This window comes from Protopterus annectens, chromosome 8.part0 (assembly GCF_019279795.1).
Source record: "Protopterus annectens isolate FY-2018-M chromosome 8.part0, PAN1.0, whole genome shotgun sequence".
Lineage (NCBI taxonomy): Eukaryota > Metazoa > Chordata > Ceratodontiformes > Protopteridae > Protopterus > Protopterus annectens.
In genome coordinates this window covers 996,273,001-996,300,159 of record NC_056741.1, presented here as the reverse complement: position 1 = coordinate 996,300,159, position 27,159 = coordinate 996,273,001, and positions in this window count along the sequence as shown.

The following is a 27,159-nucleotide window of genomic DNA, read 5'->3' as shown; positions in this document are numbered from 1 at the left end:
CTTGGTTCAGGGCTGTGGAGAGCACCCCTGCTCTACCAGGCTATACCTCATTCCACACATTCTGACCCCAAAATGAGGTTGGGAAGACTAAGGGTGGTGGAGTCTCTATCTTCATTAAGGACAGGCACACCTCCAGACTGGTTTGCCAGCATAACACATTGGAACTACTCCAGATGCAACTGACAGCTGGAAAGGCACCCATCCAAGTTATAGCCAGTTATAGACCCCCCGCCATGACTCAGTACACCCACTCCTCCTAGCTGGATCTACTTACTCCATCCGGGTACCCCCTAACACCCTGATCCTTGGTGACTTCAACTACCCCACCATAGACTGGGTGAAGTATTCTTGCACTAATGCACTCACTCAACAATTCCTCGACTTCATCACTTCTAATGTACTAGACCAGCTCATCTCATCCCCCACAAGGAGAGATGAGATTCTGGACTTGGTTTTCACCAACATGGGTGACCGCTGCACCACTCCCATAGTATATTCTTCCCTGGTAAGATCAGATCATTGGTCTGTCTCATTCAAAATTTCTATCCCACCCCCCCCCCAGCCATAACCAGGCTAAGAAAACTTCTCAAAAACTGACTACAGTAGCTTCACCCCCCAGAGGTTGCATACAACAATGCTGAACAGTATGCTAATGCAGTATACAAGAACCTGTACAGCTGCATGCACTCAGCCATACCCAACAGAACTAAAACCAACTCCTCAAGAAAACACAAATCTGTCTGGTGGACATCCTCTATCAATAGGCTTTACAACAAAAAGGTAAAAAGGAACAAATTCCAAATTGGAAAAACTCCCTCCTTAGCCTCAACAAGCAAACTAAATCAGTACTGAAAACCTCCAAAGCCAATTATGAATCAAAACTAGCCTCTGAAACAAAGGGAAACCACAAAGCCTTCTTCCGTTATGTTAGCAACCTCCATAGCAAAGCCCAGATTTGTTCTGAATTAGTACTTAACAGTATCATTTACACTGATCGTGTTGACTTAGCCAACCTGCTGGGAGATAGGTTCAGTGCAAATGTCACCCCACTGTCCCCCCAAAGGCCTATTCAGCATCTCCGATACTTGTTCTGCATTTTCACATCTCCATAGATCAAGTGTTGGCCCTATCCAAGGCAAAGAACACAGCTTCCACAGGACCTGATAGTATCCCAGCCTGTATTCTGCACCATCTCCAGTAAGAAATAGCTTTGCCATTGAGCCAACTATTCAACCACAGCCTGAGTACAGGCTTCATTTCAGCAGAGTGGAGCACTACCATTGTCATCCCTTTGCACAAAGGTGGTGGCACTACTGATCCTGGAAACTATCGTCCCATTCGCTTGACAAATCTGATCTGTAAAGCCATGGAGCATATTGCTATGGCTCTCATAAATAAGGACAAAGGTAATCTAAGCACTTAACCCCACCCAGTTCGGATTTGTCAAGGGCAGATCTTGCATGTTGAACCTGGTTGACTTCTTTGAGACTATCATCAAGGCCCTGGAAGAGGGAAAGTCAATACATACAGCTTACCTTAACTTGGCTAAGCCTTTGACACAATCCCCCACTCAGGTATCATTAAAAAGCTAACACAACTTGGTGTAAATCCCTATCTCATCAGGTGGGTGGCCAACTGGCTCAAAATAGGACCCACAAGGTCAAAATAGGTGCCTCCACCTCCAATAGCTGTCCTGGGGCCCCTACTATTTGGCATCTACTTCTCAGAGGTCTAGGCAAAGATAAAAGACTTGTGGCTGACCAAGTTTGTGGACGACTGTAAGTTGGGTGCTGTCATTGACTCCCAAAATGATGTTAACATACTGCAAGAGGGTCTCAACAAATGACTGGTACCAAAGTTATGGCCTTAAGGTAAATGCAAAAAAAGTGTATTATCATACCATTCAGCAAAAACATGGTCCCTACTGATTACCACATCAACAGCAACCCCCTAAGCCAGCAACCTGTGGTAAGAAACCTGGGTACTCAGGTTGACAACAATCTCACATTCGACCATCGTGTAGTGGCAGTGATCAGAAAAGCCTTTTACCTGGTTCATCTCATAAGTAAAGGGACTGCATCCAGAAAAAAAAGGAGGTTATTACCTCTCTCTACTCCTCCTTCTTTAGGCCAATAATTGAGTATAACACCCTGTTTGATACATACCTCTGCAAACACCTGCACCAACTGGAAAGGCCACAGAAATACCTCACAAAGATAATCCATGGCCTTCAGCATCTGTCCTATGCAAAGAGGTTTAAATCACTATCACTCTACTCAGTATCATACAGATTACTCAGAGGTGATTTGTGTTTTGTTTACAATGCAATTTCAGGTCCTGTCCTACTAGAGATGCTCCATATCTGTAAGTCTAACTCCTAGTACATTACCCACTTGAAAGGCCTAAATCTTATATGTGACATCAAGAAAACCTACTGGAAAGACAGGTTTGTCTTCCAGAGGCTGCCCCCCCCCCCGGCTTTGAAATAGACTTACCATACACGTCAAACAGAGTAACTCACTGACCCCTTCAAGCGCAACCTTGATGATTGGAAGGGAAACCACAAATTTGTCCCAGGGGTTCTACCTGTGTTCTTCACTGACAGAGGCAACAGGTGCTGACTGAGGTTTCTTTTTCTGGGGGATAAACTCTTGACTAGGCTTGTAAGGGCCTCAGGGCCATTAGCCTTGTAACCTCCTATGATCCTATAGAAAAAAGTGTGGGTAAAGTGCACTGAATGTCTTGACAGGCAACTCTAGGATCAAAAACTGAGTGAAGAACAGAACTAGATGGAAAGTGTAAGGAAAGTAAAAGTAAAAGAAGAAGGAAGGCACATAAAAAGAATGTTTCTTTTTGTTTTTCTTTTTATTAAGAAGGATGTCTAAGAAATATTAATTATAAATAAGTTAAAACAACTCAGGCAGGGACTCAATGCTTTCTCCCTACATCTTTAAACTCTGAAACATCATCCTAACAGATCTGAAAAGGATGGAAAAACTATTTGGTTTAAAGCCTTTGCCTAAACAGCATCTCACCAACTGGTGATTATGCTCATGATAGTCACTTGGGTGAGACTTCCCTCACCTTCAGCTCAATATTGTTCCCTCCATCTAACCTTTGAGTTCCTTACTAAGCTGAAATGCCTCTACTGTTTCTCCACATTAGCTCTTCTGTCTAGCAGTACAGTCAGCCACCATATCTAATTATTTTATCATGTTCTATTACTATTGTTAGCTAGATTTTATCTGCTCTGTATCTAGACGTCATCCTCTAAAATGACTACAACTCATTTGTAAAATTTTATCTTTCTCCACAGCAACCCTTTTCTCTATTTTGTTTACATCAACCCCATATTTCACTTTAACCCTTATGCAATACTGTAGCTCTCTTTCTCCTTACCAACCCCTTTTTCTTATCTCGCTTACATCAATCCCCAAATTTTGCCTGCATTTAACAAGCTTCTCTAACTCTTGTCCTGTCACAATAGATAGCCCATTAGTCTGACTGGGATATATAGATGTGACTGTGATACAGCACACTTTGTCCACTATAAACTGAGATGTACAATCTGTTGAATAGTTGTCAAAGATAATTTTTCTTTACTGAAATGTCCTGCTAGCATTGTTACTACTGTAACTGTACCTCTGAATTCTATAACTTTATTATTTGTAAATGTGCTTCTCATTGATGACACGTAGAGAAATTGTAAATGTAAATGTCATTTTATTTATTTATTTATTTATTAATATTTGATTGCCAGGAAAGTCTGACTGGGTAGGAGCCCATTTTCAGCAGACACCCTGGGAGAAAAGCCCAAAACGTATTACAAAACATTTTAAGAACAATCCCCAGGATTCATGAAACTCTGCGCAAGGCCGGCGTAAGGCTTGCGCCGTTTGTGCGGCATATATATGGAGTAGTCACACCATATGCATATTAATGAAGGCGCGCAGCCACCACAGCCACGTGCATAGGAAACGTGCACGAGTGCATGGGGTGTAACGAAGTTGCGCATGGAGGCGTGTCAATGTCGGCTGTCGATGAGCAACCTAAACTGCTGAATATTATATTCCGCCTGCAATAGTAATCGCACCTATCAGTGTCCGTGGATACCGAAACGTATGCAAAGCATGCAAGATAGTCCCTGTGAACAGAAAATGAAGAATCAAACACAAATGCACGGTAGGGAATAGCGGGTCCCTACCCTTGAACAAATAACATGAAAACCGTGTGCCCGTAGTCCAACGTAGTGTTGATAGCTATACCATGTGGAAGTGAAATGTATCATATGTAGGTACGTCCAGCCCAATGGAGAGAGTCACCAGCTGGCCCATAATGTGAGGGAGGGAACATAGCTGTGCAGATGTGTCCATAACAAAATACATGAGGAGAAATGTAGATATATGTAGTGACCATATGTCCGAATCATATCCCACAAGGCATGTAATAGTCACATACAAAAGGTATGTCCGTATTTCACATACCAAATGTGATAGGAAATAGCATACACATGTAAACAAAACAGAAGGAGCATATAAACAGCTATAACAATACGGACATATGTAGGCCGAAAGGAACAGTATGATCAGTACCATCGACTAAGATTACCACCTGTCCCACTTTGCAAGTGACAGTCCCTCTGTGGGCAGATGTGTCCTGACACAAACATGTACAAATGGCAAATGTCCAGAGAATATAGGACATAATTATTCCATAAACGTCATGTAATAGTTGCATTAAACATATTTCACTGAATGTATATTGCATAAATGTCATAAGAAACAGAATAAGACACCGAAATGCTACAGGAATAAGCTTAGATATAGGCAAGAACTGTAAGTTCTATCTGCCGAACTGACCGTGGGTATGTGTCAGCCTGTAAAATATGCTGTGTTCACTGCAAATGTCACACTGTGGCCAATTGAAAAGGTGGAAACACAACCGTCGACTGTGGGGAGGCATTGTCCACAACAGTCGGACATGTGTAAGGAATAGCTTGGACATAGGAAAAGGTGCCATCCTACCAATGAGTACAACAGGCTGGCAAAATCCAGAAGTCAGCTGTATAATCCGAATGTGTATGTGACACAGTCGAACGGGTAGTACCCGGATATACCAACCAAGTAATGAAAGTGAAGTATGGGCGTGTACCTATGTGCGTGAGGTATAGCATGTGGAAAGCAAACATGGCAGGGTAGTCCACACAACCACAAAGGTACCCGACACATGTAGGGTAGTCAGTGTGTAACTCTGGCCGTGTCATGGGCCAACAGCCAAAGTATTGCTCTATGGGGTGTGATGAATTCGCGTGTGAGGGGTGGGTGGTTAATGGTAAAATCCTCAAAGGCGATACTGTGTCGTATGCAGAAAAGGTGAACCGGAGGTGTACGAGGGGGCAGCGGGTAAAGAGGAAAGAAACACAACCACATGTAGAAACAGTTGCAAGACAAGCAGACAGGCCATAGTGTAGAACACAATCCCGCAAACATATGAATATGGAAATGTATAGATACGTCACCGTCACATACCCACAGATGGGTCCTGATGGAACTGGCCATAACAAATGCAACACACCTGGATGCATAATGGCCTACCCAGCATACCCTCCACACCACACAACCTGCCTCCATACCAGAACATCCACCAAATCCAGCCATACTTGGTCCACTGGTTTGTTGCAGACACAGCTACACACAGTGACCCTTATGCATATGTAGTAGGTATTGTCACCCTAGGCAGTGTCAGGATTGTAAACCATGTATCTCCTGCATGTAAAACCCCCTGCATGTTTTTGTAAAGCCACAGATATCTTCGTTATCTGACTTGTTTTGGTCTTGTCCAATTTTTGGGATATCCCTCATTGGATAACCAACCTGTGTAAATAGTAGAATGGGTATGACGACATGATGTCCAATCCTGTAGATATCTGGACACAAGTCAGAACGTGCAGTGGAGGTCCATGACACTGTCCAGCCCTAAGTGGGCATGCATAACCTACTACCCAGGATAAAACACCTTCCCGTGATGCACGTGTCCAGACACGAATAGGAGGGATAATATAATGCACACATTTGCATAGTGGCAAACGGCATGAGGGTGAGGAAGACACTGACGTAAACAGGTCAACCCTGATCAAGTGTGAGGGACACTGACTGTGTGCAGGCGTGACCGACCATACCTGTCAACCTGTGTGAGCAAGATATCTGGACAGAGCCGTGAATACAAGTGAGACAAAGGTCCAAAAACAGGGGCAATCTGTAAAGATAGCTCTTAGAAACATAGAAATATGAAAGAATAACAGTTTGCACATTGGCATTAATGTCTGGAGTATGAAGTCTGAAACCCAACTGTCTGTCAGCACGTTCCAACTGCAGTCTTTAATGCTGAGCTACTGCTGTGCCAGAACACAACAGAGTATTACAGAGGTCCGTACCATGCCACTCAACTGTCCAGATATGCACAGAATGACTAGGGTTACCACCTGTCCCACTTTGCGAGTAACAGTCCCTCCGTAGGCAGGTGTGTCCTGTGAAAAAAATCAAGACATAGCAAATGTCCTGAGATTTTAGGACAAAGTTATTTCCTAAGTTTCTTTAATAGTTGCATAAAACAGTTATTTTATATATGAAACTTCTATATGTTATGTGAAGTAGCATAAGCAATTCAAATGTTACTAGAATAAGCTATTATTTGTGCAAAAAAGGTTAAGTTCTGTACTATGCATGGCTGTAGGTATGTTTTGTCCTGGAAAATCTGACATTTCTACAGAACATGTCCCATTTGGGCATTTGAAAAGGTGGCAACCCTAAGAATGACCAGAGGTTTGCCTCATATTGTTGTTGTGTGCCCCCGACAATCTGCACCAATCTGGTAAATAACTGAGGATTGACATCACTAAACAATGAGAAATATCATATCAGTTTAAGACTCCACATCCTTCAGAAAAGTCATGCTAATGCAAAACCTAGTATTCTATCAACGTTCTACGTTTGTAAGAGCAGTCGTTAAAATGTGTCCCTAATTGTCCCACCATTGTGTAGGTTTTGCGCAGATTTGGTGCTCTAAGAGGTTGAGAGGTATGGTCCGTACATATTTACAGTAACAACCCTTCACATTTGTGTAATGTACAACTGCATACCTGTAGTCACTTCATGTCCAAAATAATAATCCCCGTATGACTGTATACAGGTAATAGTCAAATGTGAATGGGAACACCCCTCACCGTGGAGTATGGAGTGTAACTACCCCACCCATAATATGTATTGCCAACAGAATAAGCTAATGACAGGTGCCCAAACTCCTGTGTCTATAAACACAGGTAAAACATCATAATAGGGAGAAACTCCCTGTCCATACGCTTCGTCTGACATTTGAACTCGGCCAGGGAAGTTTCGTTCACCAGGTGGACAAGCCTAAACCCAGATCACTACATGAACACCCTGACAATCAAAGACCTGTATGTGCCAGGACTATATGCCTTGGTGTTCTGCATATCCTCGGAGTGATTAACAATGCAGCTGGGGTCCACAGCAGTAGGCAATAGGGAATGTGTAATATGTAGTACCGCGTTTTTCCCAGCAGGAGAATGGATGCCTGTGTGGTAGGTGAAGCGGTGAGGCGTATGTTGATGTAACTAAGTACTATGGGTATGCATATCAATGAGGGAGAACACCAATAGAATAGTGTTTCCGGCATCCGGCCAACGTGAATGCAGTCCCGGTTGACCTACGACCACTGCACATATAACTTGAAAGTGTAATGAATGCATTTGTGTTGTACACACATTTAAATATGTAAAAGTGAACGTGTGTTTCACAGCAGTCCGTAAACCGGAATACAGATATGTAACTGTTATGGTCAGAATTATGAAAGTCCACGTAAGCACAGATATCTATGAAACATATGTAACCCACAATAAAGATATGCAAGTGCGCTTGCGCGTGTGTAATCCACTCACAGCATAGCAAATGAATGCTGTTTTCTCCACGTTCTATGTACATGGCTCATACCTGTTAACCCTGTATAGTATGAAACCGGACAAAGCCATGAAAACAACTGGTACAAATAGGGACAATCCCCAGATATTGCCCTAACAAACATAGAAAGTGGATAGAATAACAGGTGTGTCACTAGCATGGATTCTCTGAAGGGTATGAAGTCGTAACCTGAAATGTTTGTCATTATTTACCAACGTCAGTCTTTAATGATATGCCACTAAATTGCCAGACAGACACAAGGTTATGAAAAATGGACCAAAGATAAGAGGCAAACAGCTGTACATGCAGTGAAAATCTGTACAGTTGAAAGGTAGGATATGGATATATATATATACACATGTATCTAGAGACTTAAACCAAAGCAAATTATGAAATGAGGAATGTACAGACATATATATATATATGTACATATATATATATCTATACACACACGATACATGAATAGATATATACACAACAAACATATGTCCCTGTACATATAATACATGTACATAAATAGGTCACGGTATAGCTATTATGGATAGACAGACACACATGCATGAAAGGTGAATACACTGCTGCTTTCCAAACCAATGCCCGGAAAGTACCATTGTGACACGGCCTGCAAGTTCTACATGTTAAACATGAATATAGGTGTCATTTGCAGGAACCCAAAAATTGATCCCGTACAAAGTGCGAACCATCATCAATGCAAAAGACATCACAGCTGCAACTACGATATAGCTGTATATGCAACAGTAGCAGGTGCAAGGGTAATAACACATGGGTCGATAGAATGTATGACGTACGACCTGATATCCAGAGAGTGGAGAGTGCTCAGAAGTGTCCTCACACTTTATTATTGCTCACATTAAACATGTCTAATGGGTACTGTGGAGGGGTGTCAGGTATGGGAATCATGGGTATGCAGAAATGGGACTAGTTGTTGGTTGGCACAGATCTATTAGATACGCCTCATGGGAGTGATCAATATGCCTATGTGAGTATAGCACACGCCTATGTTCTCCAAAAAGATGCAACCTATCTACTGGATATCGTGTAAACCATTGGGGGAAGACATAGGGACCTATATCAGTGTCATGTAGGCGATTATCATGGATGGACATGCGTACGACCAAGATGGTAACCATACCTGCCAAACTTTCAGAATAAGACAGCTGGACTTAGGCATAGCACATGAAATACAAATAGGAACTATATTAAATATACCCCAGACAAAGTCAGAACATTGATAGAATAATGGCGTAGTCAGGAATATGAATGTTATGAGAGTTAGTAATCATGAAATAGAAATGTCAGTCATTATCACCTAACCGCAGTCCGTCATGCCTTGCCAGTAATCTACCAGAAACACACATTATTATGACAAATGTAACAGAATCATAGGTAAACCTTGGGGAGTTTACCCATAATGTGTACAGGTGAGAGGTATGAAGGTAACCCGTCCTAAATAAATGTACAGAACTAGTGATACTAGGTGGACAGGTGAGAAGAAAGACGTCAGGACAAATGACAAAACATGTACAAGTCAAAAGCATGTATTTCCACAAATGTGAATGACAATGTATGGCCTGTGAAAGTCAATGTGGAAGGTTAATAGACTCAAAAGACATGTGTCCCTCAGGGTGTCCTGCAGTGTCACCGATACAGTGTCCAGTCCCCCATACTCGTACATGAGCTCTGCCACTGACGGAAAGTGCAAATACCGGCGTACACATAAGGTACATGACAGAATAATCAGTGTGGATAAGCACCTGTTGGCCTGTGTGAGGAATATAACCCTCTGGGTGGGTGTGTCCTGCAATAGGAATGTAATGGCATCTGGCCTGTGATGGTGCCATATATTGTGTGTATTGGTGTAAGAAAATTGATATCCTGTATCAGAGACATACCTCGCAACTGTACAGAGTCTCGCAGAATGTGCAGATAAATGCTTCATATGTTTGGTGTGTTCCTCTTACAATCCGTACCTGTCTGGCAAATACCTGAGAACTGAAGTCATTAAATAATGACAAACATTTGAGTTTAAGACCCCAAATCCCTCAGAAAAGTCATACTAATGCAAAACCTATTTTACTGTCAACTATCTACGTTTGTAAGAGCAATATTTAAAATCATCCCCTATTTGTCCCCCCATCATGTTAGGCTTTGTACAGATGTTTTGCTCTAGGAGGTTGAGAGGTATGATCAGAAACAGATACATGTCTGATTAAACAGCATTATCGACCGCAAGATAACTCAGAAGGTATGAAAAGCGCTGCAGTAGGAAGTTCTGTATTGGCTGCAGGTATGTGCTGACATGTCAAATGACACAGCAGTCTACATGAAGTACCTATAGGGCTGTCACCTTTACCAGTGATGACAGTGGGACATACCCACAGCCATGCATACACCACAAATAGACATAGCACACAGCAAAGCCTAGGCCATGATACACGAAGCCTCCGGCGTGTATGGATTGAGTGAGAGTACAGCAAGGAAAGATGACTGCCAGGCTATTCAGCAAATACCCGTAGGGGTGTGCATGACTGCCCGTAACACGTACATTGCACGGACAATGTTGTGATTTGCAACATACCCCATTTGTATGTGAAAGCTATGCAAATGATGTAATTACGCGATACATGAAACAGTAAGCTGTCCGTGCAAGAGCAGAGTTATGTGCAGAAATGTACCAGTATGTTAGGCGACTAACGTTCTGCACATTGCTAAACGGAGCAATGACAGCTGCAAATACAGTATGAATACAGTCGAAGAAACATGCCAATGTCCAAGTCCAAGGCCAGTGGCAGCTTTGTCCATTGGATATCAATAAAACAGTAGTTGTCCTCCCCCGATCTCCGGTGTGGGCGTGGCGCACCACAAACGCTGCGCTTCAAAACAAGTCAAATATGTATAATATACATACAAAATGTAGGTTTAGTTAGATGTTAGTACACCATGCAGATGAATGGCAAGCTGGAGACAACATGGCTACTGCGTACTGGTTATTATGTGTGGACGCACTCTGTCAGAGATGTAACGAATCATTTGAAGGCAATGTGATGCAAGTGGGGCTGAGGATAGTGAATGACAACATGTCATGCCATATGGGCCAAGCCTCTACAGTGTAGTGTAGGTTAAGGGGACTATTAGAGTAGAAGATAGGTGACAACATGAGTGTGTATGTATAAAACACTGTAATCTCACCGGAGCAGTGTCACATGTTTGCTGTCAGTACTCAGTGGAAGAGGCGTGTTATGAGCTATACTAGGAAACGTCAAGAGACTGACAGTGTATGCTATGGATACCACCGATGTGACCTGCAAACCTGCCCACAGTGTGTCTGCACCCATGCGTGCCAGTAAGCCCGAGTAAGCATGTGTGCACACGTGTTAGCCCGTGTGCGCGTGTGGAGGAACGAGTAAGCTAGTGTACGAATGGTGAAGCCCATGTAATGTCATGTATGCCAGTGTATGCATTTGTAAGCATGTATACATGTGTACTACACACATCACATACGTACTGCACACTCAGACACACATGCTGCCAATACTGCACACATCGGTGAAATGGCACATGGATGGAGAATACATCATCAGAATTAACAGTGTTATAAGCTGTGCTACATTGATGGTCATAGCTGCAATGCATCATGCCTGCTGATATACACCTGGAAGTAACACACTGTGTGTTAACAGCATGCTAACATCAATACAGTGGAATAAAGCCACCATGTGCATCAGCACCAGGTTAGTTTGATCCTGCATCAATGTTACACATCACAGGTGGTGGCACAGGTGACATCATATGCACAGGGTGTGGTGTTACATTTTCAGAGCTGTCATTGAGCCATCCAATGTACATGTAGGTGTGTGTGTGTGAGGGACAATGGTTATTGCATGACCCAATGGTGATGCAATGGGTTTGTGTATGTGATAGCCGTAGCTGTTTGTGGTAAGTGTGGGTGTCTGCATATACACAGGTACAGCATGTGTCAGCCATATACAGGAGGTTGTTGGACAGTCACAGACCATACCTGCCAGGCTGTAGGGATCGCCATTACTGGCCATGGACACCCCTCCATGCATCCAACACAACCCAGTCTTGCACCTGTCAATGTATACACATACAGTCCTGGGATCTGTACCACAACCTATGGATAAACGTGAGTCTGTAATGTTAACCTGAGTTGCATAGAATTGTCAGTTACTACATACGGATATGAGCCATACTCACACTCCAATGTAATAACCACTGCTGACTGTTGCTGAGATGTGCATACGACCATTCAAAGGTGCCTGTGTAATACCCAGCAACACAATAACCGGTCACTACACAAGTATAACCCACGATCACTACAGCACACAGTATGTGCACTATCACAGAGCCATAGCAGATGTACATACAACCAAGGTGCTCACGTACAGATAATGCAGCACATTCAAGAGTGATAATCCCAACATACGTATCTATATACAATATATATATATATATATATATATATATATATATATATGTAGATAGATACATACACACACACACAACACACGTGGCAGGATTGGGAGCAGAACACAAACATAACCACTGTACCACACGACAGCATTACGCAGTTACAGAATGCACTACTGTGATTAGTAGGGCATACGTCTAGCCTGCAGACATCAGCATCAAAGGCAAAGACGCCACACGGATGTTATGGAGAGTGAATACTGTAAAAGCAATGTACTGTTGTCATGCAGCTGGAAACACACACACACACACTTGGCAGGGCTGGGAGTCGAACATACACCTAACTACCTTATCACACTACAGCATCATGCATCTACAGAATGCGCTACTGAGATTACTAAACACAGCAGTCCCAGAGTCAGACATCTAGGCCGTGTCATCATCCACAAAGGCAAAGACGTCGGTAGGAAATATCTGTGGTGTGAGGTTTCTAAAAGCAAGACTGAGTCCCCAGGTGGATGGGAGCATGCGCGCAAACACACACACACACACACACACACACACACACACACACACACACACACACACACACACACACACACACACATCCACACACACTTGGCAGGGCTGGGAGTCGAGCTTACACCTAACTACCCTATCACACTACAGCATGACGCATTTACAGAACACGCTACTGAGATTACTAAACACAGCAGTCCCAGAGCCAGACATTTAGGCGCGTGTCATCATCTGCAAAGGCAAAGACGTCGGTAGGAAATATCTGTGGTGTGAGGCGTCTAAAAACAAGACAGAGTCCCCAAGCGGATGGGAGCATGCACGCAAGCACCTACACACACACACACACACACACACACACACACACACACACACACACACACACACACACACACACACACACTTGGCAGGGCTGGGAGTCGAACTTACACCTAACTACCCTATCACACTACAGCATGACGCATTTACAGAATGCGCTACCAAGATTACTAAACACAGCAGTCCCAGAGCCAGGCATCTAGGTGCGTATCATCATCTGCAAAGGCAAAGACATTGGTAGGGAATATCTGTGGTGTGAGGCATCTAAAAGCAAGACTGAGTCCCCAGGTGGATGGGAGCATGTGCGCAAACACACACACACACACACACACACACACACACACACACACACACACTTGGCAGGGCTGGGAGTTGAACATACACCTAACTACCCTATCACACTACAGCATGATGCATTTACAGAACGCGCTACCGAGATTACTAAACACAGCAGTCCCAGAGGCAGACATCTAGGCGCGTGTCATCATCCGCAAACGAAAGATGTCGGTAGGGAATATCTGTGGTGTGAGGCATCTAAAAGCAAGACTGAGTCCCCAGGTGGACGGGAGCATGCGCGCAAACACACACACACACACACACACACACACACACACACACACACATACACACACTTGGCAGGGCTGGGAGTCGAATATACACCTAACTACCCTATCACACTACAGCATGATGCATTTACAGAATGCACTACCAAGATTACTAAACACAGCAGTCCCAGAGGCATATTTCTAGGTGCATGTCATCATCCACACTGACAAGGATGCTGACAGGGATTGTATAGAGAGTGATCAGTCTGAAAGCATACAGACATATTACTGTCCCATGGTAGACGTAGACAAACACATGGCAGTGGTGTGATCGAGGCAACGTAAGATTTACAGAGCACCACAACAACAGGACATAGACATGGGACGCACCACAGACAGTACACCCTTCAAGATAGTCGACCAGTGTGTACTTGGTAGGCATCCATCGTGACGTTGAAAATGGACATTTGTTGCCTGGATGACCACCATGGCTATACAGGATGTCAACGGCCATGCCCATGCACAGAGAGACATCACCAACACAAGGTGTCACTGGCCATGGCCACACGCTTAGTAATACACGTCCGTTCGGACTGTACTGTGTGTCGATCTACACAACGGTGTACTGGGCATGCTCACACACTTAGCAGTTGCAAAGGGCCGTCTTACATGCAGACAGAGTCTCAACACGCAAGGGCTCAGTTTGGACTGTCATGTATGTCCATCTACACAATGGCGTACTGGGCATGCTCACACACTTAGCAGTTGCAAAGGGCCGTCTTGCATGCAGATGGAGTCTCAACATGCAAGGGCTCAGTTTGGACTGTCATGTGTGTCCATCTACACAACAGCGTACTGGGCATGCTCACACACTTAGCAGTTGCAAAGGGCCATCTTGCATGCAGACGGAGTCTCAACACACAAGGGCTCAGTTTGGACTGTCATGTGTGTCCATCTACACAACAGCGTACTGGGCATGCTCACACACTTAGCAGTTGCAAAGGGCCATCTTGCATGCAGATGGAGTCTAAACATGGAAGGGCCCAGTAAGGTGTAACTGTCCCCACGCACAGGGCGGTCACACACATGCAGTGACCAGTACACACTCAGCTGCCATCACAGCTGTCACAGGTGCAGATCACAGATGTACACACCGCAGTCTACACTGTAGCCCTCGAGACATCACCATGTCATTGCTGCAGCAATACACAGCCATACATTACCACAACACCGTGTGACACATGACCAGTGGACTGTACAGAGGTCTACAGCAACTGTGCAGTGTACACATGTACTGACAGGGTTCCAGCAGGTGTTATGCATTGCAATTATACCACTATACATGACCAGGTCAGTTGAAGACATACCAGGGGCCCCGGGTCTTACACAGCTGTGACAGATGAGTGTTGCTGTACACCAACGAACACACATGTTTGGATAGGTCAAACATGTGATTGTAGTGGATGTGTGCTCTCTTACACACTCGGTGTAAGCCTAGGAGCTCAGGCAGCGCACCTCATTACTATGCATGGAGCGATGCCATCATGCTCCTAAATGGCTGCCTCCATACAGGACTAAGCTAGTCCTGCACAGAGGAATAGTAAATCTGGGGGGTTATCTTTTTGCTGGGTAAAGTAGTTGCATGTTACTATTTATCTTTTTGCTGGGTATTAACTTCACCATATTCAGCATTTTTTTGTAAGTTTGGTGTAGTCTCCGTTTCTATCCACCTAGTTGCAACCTTTTTTAGATTTTTAACATTACAGTCCCACTTCCCTTTTCTTTTTTAAAAAGAAGTTTCCTGCTGTTAAATCCTTCTTAGTGCTCTGTTTCTTTACATTATTGCCTTTATCTGTTAAACATTCAATTTTAAACAGCTACTTAACATTTACACTAATCAGAGTAGACCTCTATCCCTGGATTAAATATCTTTGTAGTTAAATATATCTTTTAAAAACAAAAATTTTATTCTTATTTCATGCATAGATATATGCATCTGCCTCAACTCTAAATGCCTTTATCATTCTTTTCCAAATGAAAATGAAAATTATTTTCTAAATTCTCTCATTTCAATTCTGATATCAGTTTATTTTTTTCAATTTACATTTATATTCCAACTCCAAATTATTTTAAATGCAGCCACTGTCCAGTATATTTCAAATACAAAAGTATAACTTCTGTGTGGACATGCCATAACGGACTTTTTTCTTTTTACTATCCCTTTCCTTGTTTGTTTTTTTTCCATCTCTGGCAAATCCATCTACTCTTCATCATCATCATCTTCTTTCGGCTGTTCCCATTAGGGGTTGCCACAGAGGATCATTTGTTTCCATTTCTTCCTGTCCTCTGCATCATGCTCTTTCACACCAACCGCCTGCATGTCCTCTCTCACCACATCCATAAACCTCATCTTAGGCCTTCCTCTTTTCCTCTTACCTGGCAGCTCCATCCTTAGCATCCTTTTCCCAATATACCCAGCATCCCTCCTCAGCACATGTCCAAACCAATGCAATCTCGCCTCTCTTGCTTTGTCTCCAAACTGTCCAACCTGAGCTGACCCTCTAATATACTGATTCCTAATCCTGTCCATCCTTGTCACACCCAGTGCAAATCTTAACATCTTTAACTCTGCCACATCCAGCTCTGACTCCTCCCTTTTCGACAATGCTACCGTCTCCAACCTATATAACATAGCTGGATTCACTACCCTCTTGTAGACCTTCCCTTTCACTCTTATTGGTACCCGTCTGTCACAAATCACTCCTGACACTCTTCTCCACCCATTCCACCCTGCCTGTACTCTCTTTTTCACCTCTCTTCCACACTCACCATTACTCTGAACTGCTTATCCCAAGTACTTAAACTCATCCACCTTTACCAACTCTACTCCCTGCATCCTCACCATTCCTCTACCCTCTCTCTCACTTGCACACATATATTCTGTTTTAGCCCTGCTGACCTTCATTCCTCTACTCTCTAAAGCATATCTCCAGGGTCTCCTCAACCTGGTCCCTACTCTCGCTACATGTCACAATGTCCTCTGCAAACATCATAGTCCATGGGACCTCCTGTCTAATCTCATCTGTCAACCTGTCCATCACCACTGCAAATAAGAAAGGGCTCAGAGCTGATCCTTGATGTAATCCCACCTCCACCTTAAACGTATCTGTCACTCCCACCGCAGTCCTCACCAATGTCACACTACCCTTGTACATATCCTGTACCACTTTTACATACTTCTCTGCCACTCCCGACTTCCTCATACAATACCACAACTCCTCTCTAGGCATCCTGTCATATGCTTTCCCTAAGTCCACAAAGACACAATGCAACTCCTTCTGACCTTCTCTGTATTTCTCCATCAACACTCTCAGAGCAAATATTGCATCTGTAGTGCTCTTTCCCGGCATGAAACCATACTGCTGATCACTAATCATCACCTCCCTTCTTAACCTTGCTTCCACTACGCTTTCCCATAACTTCAAGCTGTGACTGATTAATTTTATCCCTCTGTAGTTACTGCAGCACTGCACATCACCCTTATTCTTAAAGATGGGACCATCTTAAAGACATGTTTCAGAAGAGGGGATACCCTAGCTCACTAATAAATGGTGTGATGTTAGAAGTGGTAAATAAAAGAGAGAGGGGGCACTTTAATCCTTTATTATACCAAAAAACAACAATAAATAAGTGGGAATGATAGGGAGGTAGTGAATAGCACTGTTATGCAACCCCAGGTTCAGGATACCAGACAAAATGTTGAGATATCTGAGGAGAGGAAATTTAACAGTGAATTCATTACAATTTTTAATAAAAGCAGTAAGAGTGTAGCTGACATTTTGTTAAAAATTGGTTGATATTAACTAATAATAGAGACACCAGAAATATAGTGGGTGAATCTCCTATCATTGTATATAAAAAGGGTAGAACTATGAAAAACGTTTTAGAATATACACAAATGAATCCACAAAATAGATGTATGAAAAAATGTGGTGCATGTAACTATTGTTATATTCATGAGGGTAGTTCACTTAAAATTAACAATATTATGATGAAATTTACCAGTAGATGTACATGCATGACAGAGAAAGTGGTATACTGTGCAATTTGCACAAAATGTCCATGTTTTTATATAGGGAAAACAGAGCGGAAACTAAAAAGCAGAATTTATGAACATGTAAGAGATATAAGAAATAAAAAGGAAACAAATGCCTTAGCTAGGCATAATATGGAGTATCCTGATCATAGTTTTAAATTTGGAATATTGGAGGTAATAACACCAGATATAAGGGGTGGATCATGGGCATTAATACTAGAAAAACAAGAAGCCCTATGGCAACTAAGGATGAACTCCCTACGATGGCCAGGACTGAATGATAGTTTTTCACTTGCATGTTTTTTAAAACTAAAAGCTCTGGAAAGATGAATTTTATATAGAAGTAGTTTTACATGTTTTATTTTAAAATTAAATAGTATGTTTTAGTCATTATATTGTATTTATGTATGAGACAGAGTGTATTTATTAAGATATATCCTATTAGTTATGTAAATAAGGGGGCGTGTTTTTAGGATTGATTATATGCCATTCAAGTATTTAAATGAAGTGTATCTGACTAACTGAATTACTTTGAAAAAGTTCCTGACTGAGCAGGGATGAAAGCTTATGCATATAACCTGGATTTTTGTGTGGAATAAATCTTTGTTCTTGAAATCTACTTGCTGACATCATTTAACTTTTTCATCTGCATCAGCTGTTCTCCAGCTCTGTGTGTGCTGTTTTTTACTTCAAATTATTAATGATCGAAGTGAGACAATATTGGCAGGCATTTGTCTTCAGACTTCATGCCATGCAGAGAATTCTTGCTAATGCAACTTGTTATTCTGTAGACTAAGTTTGTGAAAGCAATATTTTGAATTGTCCCTGTTTGGGGCTTTTGACCCACTTTTATTTGTAGCTTGGTCCAGATTTCTTGCTTTAAGAGGTTGTGAGGTTTGACAAGGTGGTAGGGATTGCACCCGTGAGTAACGGTCGTTCGCCAAGCATGCGTGTTGTAGCGTTAACAGCAATGGCAGCAGGGTAGGCATTACAAGGCTTAACATTCTAGGTGGTGTGAGCGAGTCGTGTCATACCTTGTAACTGTCCAGATTTTCGCTGAAGGTCCAGATTTTGGTTTCATAGCTTTGGGGATGTTTCTTATAAAGGCTGCAGTTTTCTCGCAAATTGATGGGATGCCCTGGGGACTGTAGCTGCTGAATAATGACATACAATTGAGTTAAGCTTTATTGTTGTTAGGTAATTGTATGTTAGGTCAAATCCTGTTATGTGTTGTGTGGTGATTATGGTATGCCACAGTGTTTTTTGGTTGGTGTGATTTCAGTCAAGCTGTTTATTAACAGGCTGCCATGCATGTGCATTGTAAATTTTAAGGTTGCCTAAAGGGAGAAAGGAAAATAAAAAAACAAAAAAAAAAAACAAAAGAATTGTTCACACTAGAGTCCTGACCCTCTTTTAATTGCCTGATGGTTTCAGCATTTAAAAGTATGGCAGTTGGTGTGGTAGCATTGGCAAAATGTTAAGGAGTGCGGAATGGCCTGGAGGGGTTGGAGGTGAACACTCTCGGGGTATGTAGCAGCATTCACCTGCTGCAGCACCAAATGGACTGTCTATGCAACTTTGATTTTAGTTTTAGTTCCTCTGCTAGGCATACCTTCCTACTGTACAGATTTGCACAAAATCATGCCTCACAACTGTATGGATTTTGTCAAAAAAAAAAATAGAATGTCCAAATTTTGCCTCACATTTTTGGTCCATTTTCATAAATTGTTGTTTTCTGGCCAATTGGTTGCAAATCATTGAGGACTAAAGTTAGAATGTGATAGCATACACTTGGGTTTCAGACTTCATATCATTCAGGAAATTTATGCTATTGCTGGACCTGTTAATTTGTCAGCTTTTTAAGTTTATGTGGGCTATATTTGAAAGTTGTCCCTATTTTGGGCAGGCAATCAGTTGGGTTGTAGCTTTGTCCAGACATCTTGCTCTAAGAGATTAAGAGGTATGCACAGAATGTCCAGATTTTTGCCTCATAAGTTGGTTGCCTCATATTTTGGTCCATTTTCATAAAATTGCAGTTATCTGGCAAATACTGACAAATCTTTAATGCTTGAAGTTAGGAAAGGATGACAGGAGTTTGAGTTTCAGACTTCCCACCCTTCAGAAATTCACACTAATGCAATGTTATCTATCAGCTTTCTAAGTCTGTAAGAGTGTTATTTAAAAAAAAAAAGAAAACAAAAACAAAAAAAAAGAATGTCCCTATTTTTGGATCTTTGTCCCACTTTTATTTATAGCTTTGTCCAGATTTCTTGTTCTTAGAGGTTGAGAGGTATGGTGGAGGGCAAAACATGTTATTCTATCAACTTTATAAGTTTGTAAGAGCAGTATTTAGGAGTCGCCCAGTTGCAGTAATGTACAGCAGCATGTGGCTCAGCTGCCCGAGATTTTGCTGGGTGTCCAGAATTGTGGTCATGGTTTCATCTGTTCCTCCTACCATTTTGGTTTTCAGAAATCAATGGAGTGTTCATACAGACATTTGCTGTTCAGCCATCAGAAAAGTTGTGCCGATGCAGAGCCTTTATTTTGTCACCATGCTAAGTGTCTCAGTTTCTATTCCTTTGTCTCTGTTTATACTCTTTTGTCTCTCTGTTGCATCTATGTTGGTCCATTTTTCATAAAATTGTGTTCTTTCTGGCAAATTACTGGCAAATCATTTGGGCTTGAGGTTAAAGAAAGATGATGGGTGGTTGGTTTCAGACTTCCTATCCTTCAGAGGATTCATGCTGATACAACACTAGTTATCTGTTGGCTTTCTAAGTTTGTAAGAGCAATATTTTTTAAAAAATGAAATTATCCCTATTTGGGCCTTTGTCCCACTTTTATTTGTAGCTTTGTGCAGATGTTTGGCTGTGGGAGGGAGAGATATGGCTGGCATGCACTTTTACTGCTATTTTGCAGTAAGTGGACATTGCTGCCCAGATGCCATCACAGGCTCCATAATCCACTGTATTGGCAGACGTATGGAAGGGTTTAATTTTTCCTTTACCCTGATTATTGTCTTTTCTTTCAACAAACGGGTAAAAGGTGGAACACTTTCTAGTGGCTCACTAACAACTTTAACTAGGAAGCTTATAAGATGGCTAAAATGTGATATTTTATTTACAGAATAGGCCTTGTGATGAAATAATGATTCAGTTCTATTTACCATTGATACTAGTTAAATTGTTAACACAGAATGTGTGACTATTTTTTTTCCTCTCTTTTATGGTGGAACTTCGAGGAACATGAACTTTTATGTCCCCAACTGAGGAACATTCCTTGAGATGACAGTTTCTTCGTGGGCAAGATCACAGGTAGACAGGATTAGAGAACATGTGTTGGCAATAAAGAAAAAAGACTACAAATGCCTTAGTTAGACAGGCACAGAAATGTAGGGACTACAGGAAATTTCAATTTTTAGTCATTGAACAAATAGATAAAATGTAAATTATAGGACAATACAATGTAAACCTTGAATTTTTAAATTAAAATGGCAAGTATTCTTACAAGCTGATCATGCTCCAGGAATTAATGACAACATTTCATTGAAAAGTTTGTTGAAATACAAATACATTAAATTATTTTTAATTTTTATGTATTGATTAATCTATTTAATAGGGCTTTTTAAGTTGGTATATCAATTCATTTGATGTTGACTTTGAATGGATATTGTCTTATGACATCATTATTTATTTTATATTAATGTGATTAAGTGTTGGTACATTTTCTTCTGAAGAGGTTCTTTACATTAAAAGAGAATGAAAGTGCTGATACATTTGACATCTGTCCATTCACATGGCAGCAGCTGTTCTTGTATTGGTGCCTGTGTTTGGTTCTTAGTTTGTTTCTTTTTTCGTTTTGATGTAGAACAGTTATATCGATGTTTATGCTGTGATTAATAAATTAAAGGATGCCGCTTATTTTGGCAGGGCGAGCGAGGTCACACTGCCCTAGTTAACAGTTATGTGGATGTTTATACTGCGATTAATAAATTAAAATAATGGTCAATAAACATATGTTTGTGAAGTTTAATAAAGGTCGTCAAACATCATTTGGTGTGATGTGTTTATAAAAGGGGACTGGGACAATTGGTTGTTATATAAATGAATATATTTTGTGACGTGGTTTTATTTGATGAAGTTTTTAAGAAAAGACAAAAGCTCTCATTAAATGAATTTGAATACTATTCCAGCATGGTTCCCTGCTCTGACAGTGTTTTAATATATCAGTTTGTTGTTTTTGTTTGTATTTGTTTACTAAATTCATCCTGTATCATGATAGTGGCAGGGAAATGACCAGTTTCTTCATCAATGATATAAATGTTGGGGTACTGGTACAGGACTGAGGTGCAGTTGTAAGTAACAATGTAACAATGTTGAAGTGCAGTATCACTTTGGGAATAATAATTCTGCACTGAAAAATGAACTGGAAAGTGGGATATGCAGAAACTTGTAAATGGAGAAGAATGACCTTGGTACATTAATCTGTGTGAGGATGGAATATTAGGACTGCATATGAGTGTCGGAAACTGGATGCTAAATTGCATTAACGCGATAGGTAGAAAAGGAAGGCTAATAATACTGCCAATGTGCAAAATCTTAGTGCAATCACAAGTAAAGCACTGCGTACTGTTAAGCAGTGCACACACTGAAAAAGTGCTGGGATTTTGGAGAGAATCAAAGGGATGGGGGGTGAGGACACACTATTGGAACTGGAGATATATACAACAATAAAAAGGGAGGAAGGGTGCTCTCATGATATGGTGCATGAGTGGTGAAATGTCAAAATGGGGTAGTAAGATTCTAAAGAAAGGACAGACATGGAAGAAGAAAGTGTAATAGCTGGCACATCAAAGGGATTACAACAAAAATCAGAGGAAGTTCACTTTAAAGAAAATGCAGGGCATAACTGGATTATGTTTTTCCCAATTCTGTAGTTGAGAGCTAATCTTCTATTGTGTTTTGGGGAATATTAGATAAGAATAATAATTGTTTTCTGCATTACATAGTCTTACACGTATTATCAGTGGTGGAGTTTGAGGAAGTCACTACATCGCAGTAGTTACTTCGGTATTTACTCAGGAAAGTTAAAATAATGTATTATGGCCTCAGACAGGTCATAGTTAAACTTCAACAGGACTTGTAGGAGGTCAAGGTATTTGGAACACAAAGCATAAAACATATAATGGCACTTTTGTAGCATCAGAGATAAGTGGGGAATTAATATAGCACAATTCTACCAACATAGAACAATTTACGCATTCCAGAGTTATAGGTCCACTGGTGCAAGAGCAAGGTGACCATCTGTCCTGCTGGTGTTTTATGCTCAGGAATGCATCCAGTGTGCTTTGATAGGATGAAGCAGCATTTAGTAGTTAGCTGTCCTATCCTGGGGAAGGATGCAGAGTTCACTGCTCTCTATATAACCTCTGGGACAGAGCAGTGATCTTGCAGGCTACCACATACAGAGAAAAGAAAATTACACTTCCAGATCATGGTGTGTGTGCGCGCGTGTGTGTGTGTGTGTGTGTGTCTGTGTGTGTGTGTGTGTGTGTGTGTGTGTGTGTGTGTGTGTGTGTGTGTGTGTGTGTGCGTGTGTCTGTGAGTGTGTGTGTGTGTGTGTGTGTGTGTGTGTGTGTGTGTGTGTGTGTGTGTGTGTGTGTGTGTGTGTGTGTGTGTGTGTGTGTGTGTGTGTGCATTGTACTCACACTGATGTCTTTGACTATTTTACTCCCTGCTAATAATTCTAACTGGCCACCACTATATGATGTTAACTTTCAGTTTGTATCTGCTCATCTATTAAACCACAAAAAAGCTCAAAATTATTATTATTATGTATCTGCTCATCTGCCTGTTCCTCATGTTAACCCTAATTCCTTTGCTCTAGAATGCCTTCTGAACTGTCAGGAGGTCCACTCAGCAAGGGGGTACATCTCAATTATGTTTGAAAGAAGCAAAGGAAAAAATTCAGAAGAAGGTAGACAAGAGCTAGGCATTAAGCTGGAGGCTGTCCTTGATCAGGTGGGGAATATTATAGAAGATTTCCATAAGTGTTTATGTATGGTAACTTCTATTTAATACTAGTATGCATCACATTCATCTGTGATATTGTTTTATGTAATGCTGTTTTTATGAATAACACAGTATATGTTTACTACTTACTGAGGGCTGGGAAATTAATAATCTAACGATTTGAATAGTAGTCTAAAAAAATTATCCACAAAATTGTTTCAAATGACTAAAGTGAGGGGTGTTAATGCTGTTTCTGTAAAATCTGTTGTGAAATAAATCTGCTTTTCAGAAAGAAACAGTTGAAATGGAGAATGACAAAATGAAGGTATTGAAGTCCTTCTTAATGGCAGGACATATCAATTTTCTTGTAATTATAATAAGACATACTGTAACAGCACTAAATATATCTTCTGCCAGGCAATTTATTTCTAGAAAAATGTAACAGAGAAGTTCAAGCAGTAGCTATACAGGTCATGATTGTCAAGCTTGATGGAAATAGAGTTGCAGAAGATGACAAAGAGAAAGTGAAGTTAAGATGGGAGAGGCTACGTCAGAAAAATGTTGTTACTTCCTTTATAGAAGAGTCTTTAAAAATTTCAGGGGCAGTTCCTTATTGATATTTCATTTATGGTGAAACTGTCAATAAAGCTGAAAAACATGCATTTCTGTTGTTTTCTTTCACTGCATTTAATAGGATATAACAAACACTGTTTTCTCGCTTGTTGCTTTGTTTGTGTTAAAACTGACAACAAAATTTAAGTCATGACTCTCAGGTACTTTCTAATTTAGTAGTTTTCACTTTGCAAAGCATATGGAGTCGCTTCTTATTGAGGCCACATTCATAGTAAAACTGAATCAGTAAGAACAATGTCAAGTTACTACGTTATTGCCCTTACAAGTCTAAAATGAAATTAGAAGTAGAAGGTGCTGCTTTTAAATTCCACAGAAGGTTAGCTTACGCCTTGCATAAGATGGTAATATTGAACAGCTTATATTATTTATCTTAAATTAATTTTTTTTTCTGGTTTGTATTGCTTTCTTTCAAAAAAAAAAAAAAGTTATGTACTTACCATAACATTCCATGTGTGTTGTCTATCTCGACCTTTATTCTCACTTGTGGGTTTGGATCCGATATGTGGGATCCATCTCGGCCTTTCCAATAGCTCAAGGTCTTCAGCAAAGCTTGTGAGCCTCCTTCCCTACCCTTAATGCAGTTCCCCAACTTCCTCAGATCTTGTTTGTGCTCCCGGGAAAGAAAATAACCTACACAGTAGTTATGTCCTTTTAGAGGTCAATTTCAGTATCTCTGAGGCTATGAAGATCCATTAATCCACTGTCCACTTGGTCTTCCATGAGTTCTGGAAGGGGGTATGGAGGGTGGGTTTTGAGAATAAAGATTGAGATGGACAACACACATGGAACATTATGTTAAGTACATAAATTCTTTATGTGTTGTTGTCAGTCTTGCCTTTATTCTCACTGGTGAGACGGCGTCCCAAGCAACCGAATTCCTGGATGGCTCATGGGAGAATATTCCTCAGAATCATAGAACCAAATGAAGCTCTTCTCTTGGAGACCAAATCCAATTTGTAATGAATAATAAAGGTATGTGGTTTTTCCCACATAGCTGTGACACAGATATCATTGCAGGGTAACCTTGCTTGAAAGGCTGCAGATGTAGCTACTGACCTGGTGGAATGTGCCTTAACAGGAAAAGGATGAGGCCTGATTTTAGAATTGCAGATGTAAGATATACAAAAGGTGAGCAATCTAGATAAGGTAACTTTGAGACTGGTTGACCTTTTCTAGTCTCAGAGTAAGATATAAAAAGTTGGTCTGATTTCCTGAAACCTGAAGTTTTGTGCAAGTAAAAACGTAATTGCCTATGTATGTCCAGAAGATGCAAGGAGTATTTGCCTCTGTTCCAGTAATTAGGGAAGAACACTGGATCAATAGATTGATTTTAGGTTACTTTCTGAAACAACCTTTGGCAGAAAAGAAGGATTACTGTGTAAAGAACTCTATCCTTATGAAAAATTAAGTAAGGGGGATTGGAAGACAAGGCTTGCAACTCAGACTCTTCTGGCTGAGGTAATGGCTACTAAAAAGAATGTTTTCCAAGACAGAAATTTTAGATCACATGTGGCTGAAGGTTCAAAAGGGGAACAGATGATATTTGTTAAAATGAAATTCAGATCCCAGGGAGGAGTTGGATTCTTGTATGGAGGTCTAATTATTGTTCGTTTCAAAAAGGCCTTACAGAGCCTATGTTACATGATAGTAGAGCTATTCTCTTCCACATGGAAATTTGAAATTGCTGCTAGTTGGACTCTAATAACAGAAGCAGCTGCACCTTCATGAAAAAAGTTTGGTTAAAAATTCTAGAATAGTGTATGGGTGCAGAAAAAGGGTCTACCTGATTATCATATTCCATTTACTCTTGTATAACTTACACATAGAGGTTTTATGGGAGGACAACAGGATATGTTTTACTGGAGAGGACAGAGTGGGAAACCTGGCAGTCAAGGGAACTGGTGCAACCAAGCTGTCAACTTGAGGTTGTGAGGGCTGGGATGTGCCATTCCCAATGGATGCATCAGTAGATCTGGAGCCAGGTCCAGAATCCATGGTTTGTCCCAAAGATGAGGCTGTAGAAAGGGAAACCAGTTTCCACAAGGCCAATAGGGTGCAATCAGGATTATCTTGGCCTCCAACAGACTTGCTTTCTGTAACAATTTGGGAATCAGAGGAATTGGGGGGAAAGGCATATAGGAGTCCCAGAGGCCAATTGTGAAAAAGTACATCCCTTGGTGACTCCCTCACAGGAGGGATCAGAGCAAAGTAGTTGTTGCATTTGGTATTGGTGGGTGAAGCAAAAAGATCACAGCAAGGCTGGTCCCATTTCTGAAAAATCTCTTCTGCTACTTTCTGATAGAGGGACCACTCATGGGGCCATAATATGGCCCTGCTCAAGTTGTCTACAATCACATTGGATTTCCCCGGGATGCACATTGTAATCAGAAAATGGTTGGAGGTCGTTGTCCATTGCCAAACCCTTAGAGCTTCTCGACAAAGGGGGTAAGATCTGGCTCTTCCTTGCTTGTTTATGTACCAGACTGCTTACATATTGTCTGACTGAACTGCTATTGTTCCTAGAGGGAGAGTGTACTGAAATGCCTGCAATGGCAAGAGCACTGCCCTCATCTCTAGGATGTTTATGTGCAAGTGAGCCTCATGTTCCTGCC